Source organism: Erinaceus europaeus, chromosome 19 (genome assembly GCF_950295315.1).
Source record: "Erinaceus europaeus chromosome 19, mEriEur2.1, whole genome shotgun sequence".
Lineage (NCBI taxonomy): Eukaryota > Metazoa > Chordata > Mammalia > Eulipotyphla > Erinaceidae > Erinaceus > Erinaceus europaeus.
In genome coordinates, this window is record NC_080180.1 from 31,621,905 (window position 1) to 31,639,444 (window position 17,540).

General features: G+C 40.6%; 1 protein-coding gene and 1 non-coding gene across 5 annotated transcripts in view; one reads left to right on the top strand and one right to left on the bottom strand.

Annotated features, from left to right (window-relative positions):
* PEBP4 (phosphatidylethanolamine binding protein 4) overlaps positions 1–17,540 on the bottom strand; it is a 304,246-nt gene that overhangs the window by 231,641 nt on the left and 55,065 nt on the right. Inside the window, exon 1 of one of the 4 annotated variants that reach the window (XM_060178828.1) lies at positions 6,150–6,312. The exons of the other annotated variants lie outside the window; for them this stretch is intronic. The gene's annotated coding sequence lies outside the window, so the exon portion shown is untranslated. Of the gene's footprint in view, positions 1–6,149; positions 6,313–17,540 lie in introns of those variants that run through there. 4 annotated transcript variants of the gene reach the window in all.
* Positions 15,229–15,353, top strand: LOC132534809 (small nucleolar RNA SNORA26). The gene has a single exon (XR_009546508.1). It is a non-coding gene; the product is annotated as a small nucleolar RNA SNORA26 (small nucleolar RNA).

The following is a 17,540-nucleotide window of genomic DNA, read 5'->3' on the forward strand; positions in this document are numbered from 1 at the left end:
TAATACATTTATCTTTGAAAGAAAATTCCCCACCATGTGCAAGGGGAAACTTCAGGAGTCACCACTACAGCAGGGCTGTATCTCTCCCTCTGTATCTCCCCTTCCCTCTCAATTTATCTGTCTCTATACAATAATAAATAAAAAAATAGTTTTCCCCCAGGCCCCAGGCCCCACAAATACCACCTGTCTTTATAGATTTACCAATTTTAGACATTTCATATAAATAGAATAAAATCAGAGTACATGGGGATTTACTCATTTTTTTTTATGACTGTCTCCTCTCATTTAGTGTAAGGGTTCTAAGGTTCATCCATGTTGTGCTTTTTTTAAACCACCTTACATTCCTCCAATGAAGAGAGATCCAATTTCTCTACATCCTTGCCAGCACTTGTTATCACCTTTTTGATTATAATCATCATAGTGGATATGAAGTGGTATCTTACTGTAGCTCTGAGTTTTCGTTTTCTTAATGACAAATGATGGAGAACATATTTTTTGTGGGTTCTGGTTATTTGTAATGTGAAGTATCTTCCTTAGAGAACTGTCTATTTTGAAGTCAAGTTGTCTTTTAATTAATGTATTATAAGTGTTCATATATTCTGGGTAGTGGACTCATCGAATATTTGATTTATAAATATTTTCTCTGATGTGGTGGGTTTGTTGAAAGGTTTCTTAGAGGTGGTAAGATTCCCTTCTGGGATCGACTTGGTTTCAATCAAAAAGAATCTCAAGAGAACACATGTGACAGGTGTGCAGTTTCTAAATTAGTTCTTTATTACAGTCCAAGATGAGTTATGTACAAAAGTGAAATTAGAATAAAATCTCACAAGGTCTCTTTGTACCTAGTCCAAAAAGGCAAAAAAAAAAAAAAAAAAAAAAGACCAAAACCGCACCAGCCCCCTTGCCTTTATACCATTCATATGTCACACTGGACCCACTTTCCATTGGCCCAGTGAAGCCAACTCTTCCCCTTCATATAGTACAGTGAAGCAGACTGCACCAATGTGTACCTTAGTTAAAACAAAAGTGTGCTAGTGTGCATCCCAGTTGCATGTGTGCAAACCCAGTGAAAAAGTGTCCATGCTCCCCAGGATCCCTGTGTCCTGTGTTATCCCTCAATAAGTTTCATCTCTTTGCAGCATAGTATAAAGCGTGAGAAGTTTTAATTTTGAAGAAGTTCAATTTCTTTCTTGGTCTGTGTTTTTAGTATCATACTTAAGGTTTTTTTTTAAATTTCTTTATTGGGGGATTAACATTTTACTGTCAACAGTAAATACAATAGTTCATACATGCATAACATTCCCAGTTTTCCACATAACAATACAACCCCCACTAGGTTCTCTGTCATTATGTTCCAGGACCTGAACCTTCCTTTCCCACACAACCCAGAGTCATGGTGTTTCTTCTATGTTTTCTTTTAAGGGTTTTATTGACTTGGCTCTTCCTTTGATGCCATTATCCATTGTGAGTTATTTTTCTATGTGGTGTTAGGTAAAGGTTCAATTTCATTATTTTGCATACTTCACATCCAAGTCACTTCACTTCCTGCCACAACCAGAACCCTCCTGTCTCCCTCCCCCTAAACTGCTCTCCTGCTGTTTTTATAATGGGAGGGGTTGCTCTGTCTCCCACCCCCAGCTCTCTCAGGGCTGAGGGCCAAGTTGATGGACACCTCCACTCCACTGTACAGCTTCTGGACCAGGCTCCTCAGCCCTCCTTTCAAACCCTACACTCCAGGAGGCTTACTCCATCTGAATCAGTCCTCATGGTGCTAACTGCCTTCCTGCCACTCACCAATATCATTGCCTCTGCATGAGGGCTGGCTTATGTTGGATGAGTGAGAACAGCTAGCTGAAGGGTATGAGTATTATTTTCAGGAGATGATAAAATGTTCTAAATTTGATGGCTTCCCATATCTGTAAACATGCCCCAAGCACATTTAAATTATACCATTCAATTTGATACACTGTTTGATACGTAAGATATCCTAATAAAGCAGTTAAAAAACAAATGTGGGGGGCAGCAAAATAGCTGACCTGGATAATGTTACTTGCTTTGCTATGCTTATAATACACACACACACACACACACACACACACACACACACACACGCACAAACACACTATTTAAGAAAGAAAGCTACAGTAACAATGATAGAACATTTCATAGCATTTTCATTTGTCTTTGTCCCACCTGCTCCCTGGCACAGTTGAGTTCTGGTTTGAAAGAGACTACAGTCCAGCTACTAATTTCTTTTCTGAAACCAGAGAGAACAGAACAGACTTTCAGTGAAGTGCCCTACTCCATCTAGAGACTTCCTAAAGGACAACTTAACTTAAATCTCAAGAATATAAGGGGTGGAGACTCCTAGTGAAAAAAGCAGAGGAATTGCAACCCATAGATATCTGGGACAAGAGATTATGGATAGTGATATGTAATTGTTTTCTGAAGGTCCCAGGAGAAGCTAAGACTTCTTTTGGAAATTAAGATACTCAAAAGCACCTGTGTACATATGGGTGAGTTGAGAGTGTCACATTAGATCTAAGAAAATGCATGAGAGATCCCAGAAGACCTTAAACTTAAGAGAAAATGACAGATATTTTTCAAAGAAATTATGGTCAAAGTCTCCTCAAACTTGATGAATAACATGAATCTACAAATATAAGAAGCTCAAAAGACTCTAAAGATGATAAACCCAAATAAACCCATACTAAGACAAGTTTTTGAAAGAGAAAGACAAGGGTCAGGTAGTGGCACACCTGATGAAGTACACACATTACAATGTGCAAGGACCTAGATTCAAGCCCCCAATTTCCACTTGCAGGGGGAAAATCTTCACAAGTCTTGAACTAGATTCAAGGTGTCTCTCTGTCTCTCTTTCTTCCTATTTCCCTCTTCCCTTTAAATTTCTCTCTGTCCCATCAAATAAAATAAAGTTTAAAAATATAAAATGAATTATTTTTTAAAAGGCAGATAAAGGCAAAGAAGAAACTCCAGAACTCTACCCTACCTGGGAAAGATAGAAACAGGCTAGGAGTATGGATTGGCGTGCCCGTGTATGTCCCTGTCCAGTAGAGAAGCGAATTACAGAAGCCAGGTTATTTCATTTATTTGCAGTGTAGTATAAAGCATGAGAAGTTTTAATTTTGAAAAGTCAAAGTTTGCATGCCAAAAAAATTTTTAATTTTTAAAATTATCTTTATTTATTTATTGGATAGAGAGAGAGCCAGAATTCGAGAAGGAAGGGGAGATAGAAAGGGAGAGAGACAGAGAGACATATCCTGCCCTGCTTCACCACTTTCAAAGCTTTCCCCCTGCAGGTGGGGACCGGGGGCTTGAACTCTGGTCCTTGTGCATTGTAACATGTGCTTTCAACCAGGTGCACCACCACCCAGCCCCCCAAAAGAATTTTGATCCATACTCCTAGAAGGGAAAACGATAGAAGATAAGAAGCCTCTGAACCCCCTAGTCCACTGGGACCTGAAATGTTTGTTACCAGGAATCTTTGTTTTTATACCATTACTGAAAGGGAAAGCAAACCTGGAAAATACCAGAGGAAATTGGGCACTGTTTTGTTTATCTGAGAGAGTAGAGGAAAAAGAAACAACAGTCAGAAATAGTAATAGGTGTAGATGTGACTTACAAAGGAAGGGAAAGTAGGACCATATAAATAAATAAAAATGGGCAAAAATAAATAAATGGATTCAAATATAGACATATTATCAACTCATATCTGTGACCTAAGTATAACTTGCAGTTTCCATTGGAGGAGGATGAGGACACAGAACTCTGGTGATGGGAATGGTATGGAATTATACCCCTATTCTCTTATAATTTTGTAAATCGACATTAAATCACTAGTTAAAAAATTAGAAAAAGACAAGGAGGAAATCTTAAAAGAGTCATGAGAGAAGTAAATTGTCTTATACAATGATCCCAAATAAGACTGTCAATTGTGTCAGCTAAAATATTGGCAATCACTAGACATTTATAACGCATTTAAGACATATAATGTTTAAATCTGTCAACTGATTATTTTATATTCAACAAAACTATAATCAAAAACAAGGAAGAAATTGAGATGTTCAGATAATCAAGATATGAAGGGAAATAACTTCCATTCTCACTGTTCAGCAAGTAACACTTGTAAGAATCCTTCAATGAGTACAAGTGACCTAGTGACTTCACTCATGAGTGAAACTTAAGAGACAGAGAATGAAAGAGTCAACACAGGGTGAAACTTGGGTTAAATGTTTGGGTCTGTTGCAGCAAAACCAAAGACTCTACAAAGGGGAGAGGTGGGTGGGAATTGGGAAGTGTTGGAGACCCAGTGTATGGAGATTAAGGTGGGAGTAATGTGAAGATACCTATCACAGGAAGATGAGAAGCTGTAATGATATGACAACTGTCTTTAAGCCATTATTTCCCTCCAATAAGTGATTTGGAAAGAAGTAAAAACAAAATCCCTTCAGGTTGAAATTAAAGGATGCTATAGCAAATTAAAGATACAAATCTCTCAAGCCAACAACATCATTGTAATTTTGATTTGTAATTCAGCTACTCATACAAAATTTAAAAGCCAAATACACAGATATAATTCTCCTTAAAAAAAAAAAAAGGAAATGGGAGGGATGGGGTGATGTTGCAGTCTCTACTTGAGTACTACCTTATAAGCCTGAGGTCCTAGTAATCACAGGTTCAACCCCTAGCGCCACCTTATGGCAGAGTTGAACAATGCTCTGCTTTCTTCTTCCCACTTCTCATAGTAAACAAATCTTGAAAAAAAAAAAAAGAAAGGAAAAGAAAAAAAATTTAAAAAGAAGAAAGAAAAAAAAGAGAGAGGTTTTCAAATACAGGGAATTGACACATTAATTTGCAAAAAAAAAAAAGTGCCCAAATTATTTGAGACTTTCTGAGAACAATGGTGTTTATTGTGGGGTGGGGGTGAGAGAAAGTGTGGTTTACAGAACTTTGGTGATGAATGCTGTGTGGAACTATAAACCTATCATTTTATAATCTTGTAAATTATTATTAATCATTAATAAAATATTCTAAAAAGAAAAAGAGAGGAACATTTCCTAAGTGATTCTTTAGGCCAGCATTATCTTGACACTAAAGTCAAACAAAAATACATCATAGATAGAAAACCGCAAACTAATATTCTTTATAATGGCTTTAATTTATGATGAAAGGCTAGCCAGATACATTCAGCAACATATTACCTAAAAGGATTCTACAACATGATCCAGTGAGATTTATTCCTGGAGTGCACTACACCAACAAACATAGTACAATTCAAACAAAATACTGTTACAAAGTCAGGTGGGAGTGGGGGTGGAATCCACAGAACAATCTGAATTTCTGCTGAAAAAGCACTTGATAAAATTCAACACACTTTCTTGATTAAAAAAGAGAATACTGAGAAACTAGAAAGAGGAGGAAACATCTTCAACATGATGTAGGGCATGTGTGAAATAGCCATAGGCATTCATTTATAGTGAAAGACCTGAAGGTTACCTAGAGATCAGGAACAAGATACTTGTGAGAGCTGCCATAACACCAGCAAATTACCATAGACTGGTGACTTACACAACAGTATTGACTTTCCTGCAGTTGAGGTGAGAGGTAGGAGTAGAAGTCATGGATTAAAGTGTCACTAGGGCTGATTAAGCAGACTTCTTACCATATCCCCACATAGTCTCTGCTACATGTGCATGTCTGGTATCTCTTTGTGTGTCCAAAACCCCTCTTATAATGACACCCATATTAGCTTAAGGTCTATCCAAATAGTTTCCTCCTTAATAAATAAGTAACTTCTTTCCCCAAATATACTCATATTCTGAAATACTAGAGGAGGGTTAGGATCTTTGGGGAGACACAATTCAGCTCATGACCACAAGGATGCCTGATTTCATTGCTTTCATTCAACATAGTCTTGGGAATTTTAGCCACGGTGATTAGAGGAAGAGAGAGGAAAATCTACTAAACAGGAAAAAGTAAAATTTTCTCTGCAATTTTTGTGATCACTTTTATAAAAAACTTGAATTACTCAAACAAACAAGTAGCTAGTGCATGAATTTCACAAACTTTCAGGATACAAAGTGAACAGGCAATAGGAGGTGGCAGGTACTAGGACCCTCACCGCTTACCCAGAGGAGTATGGGAGCCTTCAGGCAGTGTATACTGGAAAGTGAGAAATTTTGGCAGGTTTCCAGGGTGGTAATCACATTCCCTCCAGGATGCCCCACTGTTTGGGCCCTTAGGCAGTTGGGGTCTTTCTGTATGGGAGGATTAGAGGGTTGAGGTTCCTGGACCAGAGGGACAGGAGGCAGCAGTTAGTCGTTGGAGAGGCAGTTGAGGCAAGTTCCAGGGAAGTTCCAGAGAGGAGCTGATATGTGGGGTGGGAGATAATAGAGAAAGAAGGATGGGTGGGTTTTCCAGCATTCCTCCTTCCAAGGATTCTAAGGAAAAGACTGGAGACCACAGCTCTGATTCACTTCATATTTCTCCTATTTTTTAAGACACACCAAGAGGCCTGCAGAAGAGACACAGAAGGTCACAGAAGGGGACAGACACACAGAATTTGACCACATGGAGCAAAAGGCACATAGACATAGACAGGACAGGGCAGTCGGTAGATAGCATAATTACAAAGGCCATAATTACTGCTGACTTATTTTCTGGAGCTTCTGGATCTAGGGGAGTGAATATTTGATATGCCTCTATGATTCTTTCTAAGAAGGCAGCTGGGGTTTCTGTCTTTTCCTGTTGCACACTACAAACTTGGCCGAATTGGTGGGTCAGATGCTCATTGTTCAGAGAATAAAAGCAGACCCCATGGTGCCGAGCTCACAGCTGAGAAAGGAAGGTGAACATCAAAGCAAATGACAACCCTCTCTCTGAGCATGTGCCAGAAGCATCTCTGGAGTGAACAGGAGGATTATTAATTTCATGTGTTACTTTTATTCATTATGATGGCTTCCCATCTTAGGGGGACTTGTCAGCTGGAGAAACTGTGTCCCTCATTGCCCGCCTTCTTATCTCTCCCAGGAACTACCAATTCTTTGAGACAGTGAACTCAGCTAAGAACACAACTTTCATATACAAACCAACCAATCTCAAATCCACATCCGGTCAACTTAATCTAGCTCCCACCCACCACACCAGTTTCCCCCTGCCCATCCCAGTGCCAGGTCCCAGACTCCACTGGCATTGTTCTTACTACCTACCCAGTCCTAAGCCTGTTCTGCTGCTCAGTCCTTTCTTCTGGCAGAAAGAACAAGAAAAGCTCTAGTTATGGTCACATACTCCCTTCATCTCTTGACCTCCTGGTTAACTCTAGTGCTTCCCCAGTGGTCTGGTTCCCAACACTGGGAAATGAAACATAAGTAAAAACTTCTCCAGTCAGGGATGTTTGCTACTCTGTGTCATCTCTTGGTCACCATCACAAGTGAAAATCCCACAGACACAACCATGACAGAATATATGATTATCTTTAAAGAGTGAGGATTGGGAGCAAGTAGTCGTTCACCTGGTAGAGTGTACACATAACCAATCTTGAGGACCCAGATTCAAGCCCCCAGTCCCCACCTGCAGGGGGAAAGCTTTACAAGCAATGGAGCAGTACCATAGGGTGCCTCTCCTCCTATCTCTCTTCCCCCCTCCCTCCCTATCTCTATTTCACCATAATATGTATGTATTTATATACTTGGAACAGTGGAAGCTTGAAGTCACAAAGCCCCAGAGATAACCCTTGTGGGAGCAAAATTATTAGGGAAGGTTCTGAGGGGGAGGCAGGAGAAAGGCCTCACCAGAAAAGGCATTGAGTTCTACAATGGGCTGGAGTCATGGACTGGAACAGGATAGAATTGCTGGAGGACTGAGCACAAGTGACTGAGCAGGGTCAGGGTGGGGTCAGCATGTAAGTCTGAGGCTGAGCCATAGAGGGAGTACAGTATAGGTGCCCCCTCAGGCTTCCAACATCTCCAAGAACTGTTCATAAAGAGAATAGTCTATAGGTGAGGGGAACTAAGGCCCATAGGAAGTTGATCCTTACTTCAATATAGGTGATGGATATATATCTTTCTTTTATTTATTTTTTAATTTTTAATTATCAAAAGTAAACAATGACAAAACCATAGAATAAGAGTGGTACAACTCCACACAGTTCATACCACCAGAACTCTGTATCCCATCCCCTCCCCTGATAGCTTTCCTATTCTTTATCCCTCTGGGAGTATGGACCCAGGGTCATTATGGAGTGCAGAAGGTAGAAGCTCTGGCTTCTGTAATTGCTTCCCTGCTGAACATGGGTGTTGACAGGCCCATCCATATTCCCAGCCTGCCTCTCTCTTTCCCTAGTGGGGCAGGGCTCTGGGGAAATGGGGCTCCAGGACACATTGGTGGGATCGTCTGCCCAGGGAAGTCTGGTCCTTAGCAATCAATCTACTCAGTAACCGAGATTTCAGTTCAGTCTTTTTTTGTGAAACTAAGGAGCTCCTGGTGGGCTCATTCAGTCCTGGGCCAGCATCCTCACCTGAAGAGATTGAGACAGACTGAGGACAGAGCCATGCAGAAGCTCCTCTTTCTAGTCTAAGCACAAGCTTTGGGTCTGAACTGTGGCCCAGTACTGGCTATGTGGCTTTGTAAAGTTTTTTCCTCTCTTGGCCTGTTTTTCTAGATGGGTGAATGAATGCATGTACCTTAGGCTTGCAGATGAGGGGAGGCCAAAATACCTGATGCTTATGCCTCCCCCATTTTTTTAAAAGAAAGAAGAAATAGAAATCTGATGAGACCAGAAAGAGGCATAATTCATCCAAATGGCAAGACAGCAACCACAAGATGCAGACTAACAGCTGGTCATTCAGTAAGATAGTCTCTCCTAGATAATCCTCAGAAAAGGGTCTTGCCATTTTCTGCACCCCCAAAAGAATTTGGTCCATACTCTCAGAGGGATAAAGAATGAAAAGGATGGGATATAGAACTCTGTTGGTGGGAACTGTATGAAATTGTGTTGTAACTTTAACTTAAAAAGGGTTTGGGGAGCTGCAGCATGTAAAAGGTTCATAGCGGGGAGCTGAGAACAGGTTTAAACAATAGAAGGTTTTATTAGGGTGAAATAGGTAAAAGGCAAAATAAGCACTTATCATCAGGGGTTAAGAGTATGCTAGGTCCATAAAGTCTGAGTAGTTGTAAAAAGTTTAGTCCCATAAGATAAACAATTATCAGCTGAAGTATAGGTTGCTCATGGCTGTAGAGGGGTCTAAAAGTTTACTGGCTAGCAAAGTCACATGTGTTCAGTTCCCAGGAGAAGTAGCCATGGCGGATACATGGAGCACCTCCACTGAGATGCTTCTGACCAGGACAAGAAGCAGTAGCCAAAGAGACTGAGCTGCCCCAAGTCAGTGCTTTTATACATTCCTGTCTCTGTGTCCCCTCCTCAGGCTGATGTCATTGATATGCTAATAGTTCCAAATTCCTGTTGGGGGGTCACAACAAAATTGTACCCTTGTTATCTTACAATCTTGTTAACCATTAAATCACTAATTAAAAAAGGGGGGTTGGGACTCCAGGTATTCCAGGGGCCATGAGATCTGCCTGTTTAAAAGTGCACCTTCCTTCATCTTGCTGAGCTAGGTTGAGTTTCTGGAACTTTCCTAAATCAGTGTTCCTGGAGAGACTCTAGAGAAAGCTGTAGGGCAAACAGATGTTGCAACAGGCGTGGGAGTTCAGATGCCTTCTCTGTCTCCCAAGCTGCACTACAGAAAGGGATGACAGTGGGGTGGGTGGACTCTCTCTCTCTGTTCTGCCTCCAGGCTCTGGGCCACCTGTGCCTGTTCCAGTGATAGTCACAGCAAGTGCTTGCTGGAGCTGCCAGTTGTCTAAGTGCATTTTAGAGCCTTGGTGGACGTGACATGATTCTTGTTCTTCATTATGAAAGCCACTGAATGCATCTGAGGACAAGTAGAGTGACCTTGTGGGCCTTACTACCTTCCTCTTCTCCTGGTTCTCATCAGGGAACTTATCTGGAGAGCTTTCTTCTCTAGATTTATTTATGAAAGGGGGGGGGCAGAAATAGGGGTAGAGAAAGAGAGAGAGTCTAGAGAGCACTGTCCAGCGCTGGCATAAGGTGGTGCTGGTGACTGAATAGGTGGCCTCTGGGACCTCAGGCATGCAAGTTATGCTCTAACAGGCTGAGCTATTTCCCCAGCCCTGGGGAGAGATTTTGTAAAGGAATATCTGCTATGATCAAGGTTCACCTTTTTGGGAACTGAGATGGACTATCTTATTTTTGATATGATATTTACATGTATAGTTCTTTTTCAAAGCAACTGCTGGTGGAACTCCTCACTCAGCTATCGTCTGGACCCATTCTTCCTCCTAATCTTGGCTAAGACAGGAGGCAGCATTACAACATCTCCTTTGACCTGTGCATATTCCATCTCTCATAGCATATTACTTCAGGATATCCTATCCCACCCTATTCTCTGTGTAGGGCCCGAGGAGTTAGTTCCACATTTGGAAGTAGAAAATGAACTTCCACCAGAACATCAAGGCTTTGCTTCTACACACACACACACACACACACACACACACACACACACACACACACACTGAGCACTATACTTTGAGGCACCCAATAAATGTGTGTTGAGGTTAGATGAACAAGGAGAGCCTGTATCTGCTCCTGTCTTCTGTTGAATCAGATAACTTTAGGACAGATGGGGAATTTCGTTTTGGTTTTATTTTAGTGCTAGGGATTAAACTTTTGTTCTACCTTTGAGCTACATTTCTATCTAACCAGATGCTAATGAGCCTATGGCATGGAATGGGTCAATTATACACCATCACAATATGGAAAACTTCCTTAGAATTCTGATGAAACACATCAGAAAAAGATCCTGTTTGTTTTTTCTGCTGGCTAGCCAGATTGCCATGTACACACAAACATGTAAAAAAGCCCCTTTATACTTGGGGCTGCCCTCCTGAATACATGTCTGAATACTTGTGAATTAGATCCTCTTGCAACAGCTCACATGCAAGAGCTTATATAAGTCACTAATCATTGCCCAATAATTATTTAATGTTGGCTTTGCTTAAAGCCACCTTTTTGACATATGACTGCATAATGACAATGTTTTTAGAAGTAAACTCATCATTTTTCATGCATACAGTGAAAAAAAGAATACTTGCCTTATAAATAATGAAAGAACAGTAGGTCAAATAGCAATTCATCAAAGAATGGGTTCTTGATAGGCTAGTGGTACTGGAAAGAAACAATCAAACAGTCAAGTGATGGAAAAAATGGGTTTCTTCCACAGTGAGAGATGGAAATTGAACACACACCAAATATATATATACATGTCTACAGATAAGAATTATTGTCTAGAGCTTTTAGTTACCTATAAGTAACATAGTTCTTGAGTAGCTAAAGTCAATAAAAGTCACATAGCCAGCCTACCTGTAGTGATGCCCTTAGCAGTTTTCCACTACCGACATTCAGAACTCTCATTTGCTTACTAGAGACATTCTTGCATAACAAAAGTGACATTTGAAGGCAGATTCTCCAATAAATTGTGCCAAGACTGAGTTTTCGTATGTAAAAATAAAATAATTTTAGGGCACCATATTTTGCACAGAAGAATTTCAGGTAGACTAATAAAATATTACTATAGACATTTTAAATCTTTAGAAAAAAATACAAGAACATACTTTTGTGACCTTAGAGTAGGGGAAAATTTTTGACAGAAAAGTCAAATTACATAAAAAGATATTAGTCACCCATGTTCAGCTGAGAAGCAATTATAGAAGCCAGAACTTCTACCTTCTGCACCACAAAATCAACCTTGATCCAGGGGAGAAGTGATAGGATGAAGATAAGAGGGCTCTGAACTCCAGCTCCATCAACCCAGAGAAAGAAAAGGAAAAGGAGAAAAGGAGAGGGACATATGGAGGTAGTTATGCTGTCATGAGTGGCTTGAAGGGGAAGAAAGGATTGAATCAGGAAAAAAGCAGGGCAATTATGTATAGGTGTAGATAGATATTACAGAGAGGACAGTTGGCCCATGTCTACAAATTTAGGGGAACTGTGGTGGATTACAGTGGGGAGACTGAAGATCAGAACTCTGGTGGTGGGAATGGTGTGGATATAAATCCCTGTTGACATGTAATATTATAAAATAAATAAATAAAAAGAGATTAGTTAGATTTGGTTATATTTAGAACAAAAGTTCTTTTTTTCATCAAGAGACTCCAGGTATAAAATATTACATAGCAGATAGCCAATGAGGTCTCCACATCCAGAATTCATAAAGTGCTCTTACAAATTAAGTCAGAAATTGTCCAGCAAGCCAAAAGAAAAGGAGAAACTCCAGGAAGAAATGAAGTACAAATTCTTGGGAGTTGTACTGTAGTTGCCCCTCCAGTGTCTTTCAGATGAATACTAGCACCTCAAAACATTCAGAGGATCCCAGAAAGACTTGAAGATTCACTCAGAACCAACTGTGCCCTACTCTAGTGCAATGCCCAGATTTCTTAGTACACTAGATTGGCCCACAGACATTAACACTGATGGTAGTTTCTCTGAAGAATCTCATAGTGAAGATTCTACTATGAAAACTAGGATCTCACTCACTCACTCACTCACTCACTCACTCACTCACTCACTCACTCACTCACTCATACATTCAACAGGTCTTTGAGTACTTATTCTGTGTCAGGTACTGAAGTTAAAAAAAAAGATGCCACCTCCTGGAACTTCTTCCTCAAGGGTTGATGAAGGAGATAAACCCTAATCATCAATGTGGTACACTCTCAAATGGAGACAAACACCAAGCAAAAATTAGTGTGCTATCTTTTCTCCCCTTTGATCAGTTGCTCAAACCACCCCTGTGAAATTTTGGGCTGCAGAGACTATACCTTGCACCCAGTTTCACCTAATGTCAATATCTCACATAGCCACAAGACAACTATTAAAACTAGGAAATTGGGGGTCGGGCGGTGGCGCAGTGGGTTAAGCGCATGTGGCACAAAGCGCAAGGACCAGAGGAAGGATCCCGGTTCGAGCCCCCAGCTCCCCACCTGCAGGGGAGTCGCTTCACAGGCCGTGAAGCAGGTCTGCAGGTGTCTATCTTTCTCTCCCCCTCTCTGTCTTCCCCTCCTCTCTCCATTTCTCTCTGTCCTATCCAACAACGAACAACATCAACAATGGCAATAATAATAGCCACAACAAGGCTACAACAAGGGCAACAAAAGGGGGGAAAAATGGCCTCCAGGAGTGGTGGATTTGTGGTGTAGGAACCGAGCCCAGCAATAACCCTGGAGGAAAAAAAAAAAAAACTAGGAAATTAGCCTCAGTACCGTACTACTAATTGAAGGACAGAATTTCATGAGTTTTCTTTTTTCATTAATATCCCTATTCTGCTCTAGGCTCTAATCCAGAGTCTCATGTTATACCTAGTTGCCCCATATCTTCAGCACCAACCTGTTAAAGCTCCTCCTTGCTAAAGACTGACTGTCCATGTGTTGCTAAATTTCTATGTTGAAATCCTTACCTTTGAAGTTGTGATCTTAGAAGGTGGGGGGTTGGGAATGCCAATAAATCATGAGAGAAAAGTACTCACAAATGTGGTTAGCACCTTATAAAAGTGAGTTGAAGGACTCTCTTCTGCCATTTTGAAGACACAGTGATAAGAACAAGTCACCTAGGGACTAGGAAGTAGTTCCTTACCAAACTGAATCAGTACCTTGAATTGAGACTCTCAGCTTCCAGAACTGAGAGAAATAAATATTATAAACTACCCAGTCAGTGATACTTTCTTAAAGCTGCTCTTACCTATAGATTGATGAAATGTTTTTGAGAAAGTTTCCTCATGATTAGATTGAGGAATTTGGGGACAAGGATGCCACAAAAGTGTCACTGCATCAAATCAAGAGGTACATGATGTTGGCCTATTACTGATCCAATGAGCTTGATCTCTTGATTACGGTGGTTGGTGTTCCTGACCTATTTCTCTCCTTTAAACACACTATTTTTTCAAATATCTGGGAGGGAAAAAAGAAGGAAATTTGGAAGCAGCAATAGGTGTAGGTGTGACTTAGAAAGGAAGAGAAGGCAGGTCCATAGGAAAAATGGGTAAATATATATTTAAGTATAGATAATTATAGAAATTATAGTCAGCCCATATCTTTGACCTTGGGAGAACTACTGCAATTTCCAATGGAGGAAATGGGAGCACAGAGCTCTGGTGGTGGGAACGATGTGGAATTATAGCCCTGCTATCTTATAATTTTGGAAATCAATATTAAATCACTAATAAAAATAAATCAACTTATTTTATTTTCCTAAACATAATAATTTTTCTACTTTAAAATATTTTATTTTGTGCCCTTTCCTGTTCCTTTTTCAAAATTTTTATTTATGAAATGGCAACATTGACTAAACCATAGGATAAGAGGGGTACAACTCCACATAATTCCCACCACCAGAACTCCATATCCCCTCCCCTCCCCGATAGCTTTCCTATTCTTTAACCCTGTGGGAGGATGGACCCAGGGTCATTATGGGGCACAGAAGGTGGAAGGTCTGGCTTCTGTAATTGCTTCCCCACTGAGCATGGGCGTTGACAGTTCGATCCATACTCCCAGCCTGTCTCTCTCTTTTCCTAGTGGGGCAGCACCCTGGGGGGCGGGGGATTCCAGGACACATTGGTGGAGTAATCTGCCCAGGGAAGTCTGGCTGGCATCATGGTAGCATATGGAACCTGGTGGCTGAAAAAGAGTTAGGATATAAAGCAGAACAAATTGTTGACTAATCATGAACCTAAAGGCTGGAATATTGCAGATGAAGATTTGGGGTTTCAATTTTGAAGATAGCTAGTATGTTTATTTTAGGTATATTCCAAAAGGCCTACACTAGTTTTTTCCTGAGCCTGACATCTGATATACAGGTGGACCCAAGTTACTGTCTGGGGAGATGATGTCATGGCTTGAAAAGGGGCTAGAAAGCTGGATCAGGGAGGAGAGTAGCTCCCAAATATGGGAAAGGTGTATAAATATTGCTGACTATAAGCCCCATTGATTTACTCTGGGTCCCATATTCAGCACAGGATAACTTGTGTAACCTCTGCATCCCTGTAGGTCTAAGCTTGCAATCTGTGCTCATGAGTAGGAACGTTCCAAGATGCCCCAAATTCAGGACCCATCTTCCTTCAGAGGATGGAACATTCTTTACCATTGTTGATTCACTGATGCAGTGCTTTAAGTGGCTAACACAGAAGGGGAAAGTAAATCTCCATAAGATCCAGGGAAGGGATTGCAAAACTCTTCACTAGATTCTGTCTGGAGTTGCAGTAAAAAAAAAAAACAAAAATTTGACAGAGACAGAAATTGAAAGGGAAAAAGAAGATAGAGAATGCACTACTTGTGGAGTTTTCCCCCTTAGGTAGGTGAAGCCCAGGGACTTGAACCTGGGCCCTTGTGCACTTTCATATGTATACTCTACCACGTGCACCATCACCTGGCCCTGGTGGGTTGTTTTTTTAAACTCATCTTTGTGTTCAACTTCCTGAGTCTGATGACCTCTGAAAATCATTACCCTGCTGAGCTGCTCAGCTGAGAAAGTAGACTCGTTGCCTTTTCTTGTGTGCACTGCCCACAGGCACAAAAAAGCCATGCTGTTCCACCTGGGGTGCCCTAGGGGTGTTTACCCCTCACCAAAGACACAGAGCTGCTTCAAAGGCATAGAAAATAAGAGGCAGCTGGAAAGATATGAAATGTGATCAGGAACTGGAAAGAACTTTCAATATAAAGGCACTTTAAACAAATTAGTCTTCTGTAAACTGGATGGGTAAAGGCAGGGAAGAGGACCTGCCAGGCAAACACAAACATGTCTGATTCCTTAAAATGCTGCTAAACTGAAGCCTAGGAAGAACAGAGAAGCTTGTGGATGCTAAAATAAAACAACAACAACAACAACAACAACAAATGAAGCTTGACTCTATAGTAGAGAATCTGCTAATCAAGAGGCTACACATTAAAAATATGTAGTACAGGGCCAGGGAAATAATTCACTTGGACCGTGTGCATGTCTCATATTCAAGCCTGTCCCCACTGGTGTGTGTGTGTGTTGTGTGATTTTCTAAGGCTCAGGATGCATATCTGAATGGGCCCTAGAGCATCAGCATTACAGAGGTCAGCATCACACCATGCCAGCGACCACACTGTTTAGTAGCTCATGGATGGCCCAGACTGCAAGTCAGACAGTAGTCCTAAGACCTTATCAGGCCTCCAGACTTGGACATCCATGGCTCACCTTCCCTGAGGCCCCTTGATGAGGCGTCAGGGCCATCAACACAAGCTTCCTTGGACTCCACCTTGTTTTTGTCCTGATATACAACATTCTCTCTCCTTTCTCTACCCCAGGCAAAGCCTCATCCAACCACATCTGGGCATCATTTTTACATTTCTAGAGTATAATTAAATTAAGGTCTCTTTCAGTAAGGAAATAATCTGATCTAAAATCAGGTTCAGTCCAGGATTCTAGCTCCTGCTATCATCTCTCACCTGTTCTTGATTCCTTTGGGTGATATATACCTGCAGTGACCATCATGACCTAATTGTTCTTCTTAATTGGAGAGCAACATCAGGTCTTGGTCCTCTGCCTATTGGCCTGTTTTTGATAATAGAAACCAAGGGCTTAATATTCTTTGTGCCCTCTATTTTGAGGTTTTTCATGGCATCACTGAGATGACTCTTACAAAGTACTGACAGGGGGTGGGTAGTGGGAGGAAGAGAGGACATAATAATGACTAAGTGTGCATTGGGAAGTTTTTATTTATTTATTTTTTGAGAGTTCAACCTTAGATCTGGTCCTTCATTCTTCTCAATAATTCTGTACATTATTTACTGTACTGACATGGTTTTCTTTGTTTATCCCAGTTAGAAGGACTCTATTTTCTGCAACTGAACTCTGACAGATGCAGGTCAAAAAGAGAAATGACTAATAATGCAAGGAAAAAAATATAACCATAGATACAAAGCTATTTTTGAAATGATGAGTAACATGCATAACACTATGCTTGCCAATTTGGAAAACTGAACATGATAGCTTTGCAGAAAATATAAAGTATTCAAATTTCAAAAAATAAAAAACACAATAACAATGAAAAAATTGAAAATACCAATAAAGAATTACTTTCTGGATATGTAGAATATTCAGATGATTTTTAGAAAATTATTTCTTTTTTATTATCTTTATTTATTTATTGGATAGAGACAGTCAGAAATTGAGAGAGAAGGGGGAAATAGTGAGGAGGAGTGAAGAGAGACACTTGCAGCCCTACTTCACCACTTGCAAAGCTTTCCCCCTGCAGATGGGGACCGGGGCCTCGAACCTGGGTCCTTGTGCATTGTAACATGTGCGCTCAACCAGGTGCGCTACCACCCAGCCCCTCTAGAAAATTATTTCTAAAAAGGCATTTTATTTAACATTTAATTGATGTAATTTTTTCCTTTAAAGGAATTCCTATTTTTCTCTTATT